The sequence below is a fragment of the Salmo trutta genome, unplaced genomic scaffold (genome assembly GCF_901001165.1).
Source record: "Salmo trutta unplaced genomic scaffold, fSalTru1.1, whole genome shotgun sequence".
NCBI classification, from domain to species: Eukaryota; Metazoa; Chordata; class Actinopteri; order Salmoniformes; family Salmonidae; genus Salmo; species Salmo trutta.
This window is the reverse complement of record NW_021823412.1, coordinates 1,559,342-1,561,109: the sequence shown is the minus strand read 5'-3', so window position 1 is coordinate 1,561,109 and position 1,768 is coordinate 1,559,342.

Genomic DNA, 1,768 nt, shown 5'->3' with positions numbered 1-1,768 from the left:
TGTTTGTATGCGTGGCACTGTCCTCAGATAATCGCATGGTGTGCTTTCGCCGTAAAGCCTTTTTGAAATCTGACACAGCGGCTGGATTAACAAGAAGATAAACTTTATTTTGATGTATAACATATATTTTCAAGAATGTTAAATATTTGAATTTAGTATTTTTGAATTTCGCGCTCTGCAATTTCACCGGATGTTGGCCAGGTGGGACGTGTCGTGTCTTTGGGCATCATTAAACTGAAGACATGTTTAGCAAATAACTCTCTGTAATTATTATTACGCAATTAAACTGATTAATCATGTAACTGTAATTAACTAGAAGTTCGGGGCACCAAGGAAAATATTCAGATTACAAAGTGATAATTTTCCTAATATAACTTTCCAGATATCATAATATCTGATCGATTATCTTCTGATTTAATGATGTATTTTTACCTCGCGTCAGTCTCATTCCAAACGTCGTAAACGTTGTTATCTGCACGAACCCAGTCTTCACTAAGTCATCCATACATCAATTGTCTTAAAATCATTTATTTACTAAACTAAGTAATTCACAGAAAGCATACAAAACAGTAGGTATTCTTACAAAGAAATGGTAGAGGAATGGTCCCTAGTGGGCTAAACCGGCATGGCGGCTTGTTAAACAAAGGGGGGGGGGCGCGCAGCGGAGAAGACACTACAGAGTTGATAAATATTAACAATTGAAATGCTAGTCCTTTGCACATGAACGCTCACTCATTCGGGAACAATTGCTATCAATATATATATTTACGCTCAGTGTGTCGTCGGGATCTTTGTTGGAGAGTTCTGTTCTGTTGGAGAGTTCTGTTCTGTTGGAGAGTTCTCTCTCTCTCTCTCTCTTTCTCTGTTAGAATGGATCTTTCAAAGCAACATTTGTTCATGTCGTTATAGAATGCATGTTTCGTCGGTCTTCGCGTTCAATGATACCGAATTCCTAGCTGCAGACTAGTAATTAATATCAAAGACTTGTTATTATTCTGTCGGTATCGATAGTCTAAAAAGTTAACCACGTGGTATGGTTAAAGTTCAGTAGAGGGATGCATGGTCAAACCTATTGGCCAACTCGTAATGGAGTGGAGGCCTGGTCTAAAGAAAGAAACCCTGGGTGGGGGTTCATATACTGAACGTAGAAAAGGCTGTCACATGACGCCTTGTCCTGTCTGTGTCCCTGGGGGCGTGCCGGTGACTTGGTAAAACTTTAAGTAAAAAATACAATTCTCTCACTAATATCTTACAAGCATCCCAACATATTCCAAATAGGTTTATCCTTATTCATTAATTTTATACAACCATTTAGATGTAAGTCTCATAGCTGAGGCTATCATATAAACATTATTATGGTAATATGGCCGTATTGTCTCTCATGAGTTTCACAACATTGTACCAAACGGACCAGTTCGTAGCTGGATTCTTCACCAATCTTTTATACCTTCTCCAGAACATAAATGTCGTTCGGTTCCCCCGTCCTGTGCGGTGGAAGAATTCCTTTGTCTCCCTATGAAACCACTCTGTCTCAAAACTGGGGCCATGAGGCAGGACATTCCCTTTGGAATTTACGACCGCCTTCTGACCACAGCAGCCTGGGTGTAGGAGACAGAGGGAGATGGTGCAGAAGTAGGGGGATGGTAGAGGGGGAGGGGGTCAACTGTGCTCGCTGTACTCAGAGGGCAACATCATGACAGACGCCACCGTCCCACCTGCCCATAAGAAGTTAACAAAAGTAAAATATTTTTAAGACATGAAAACATGT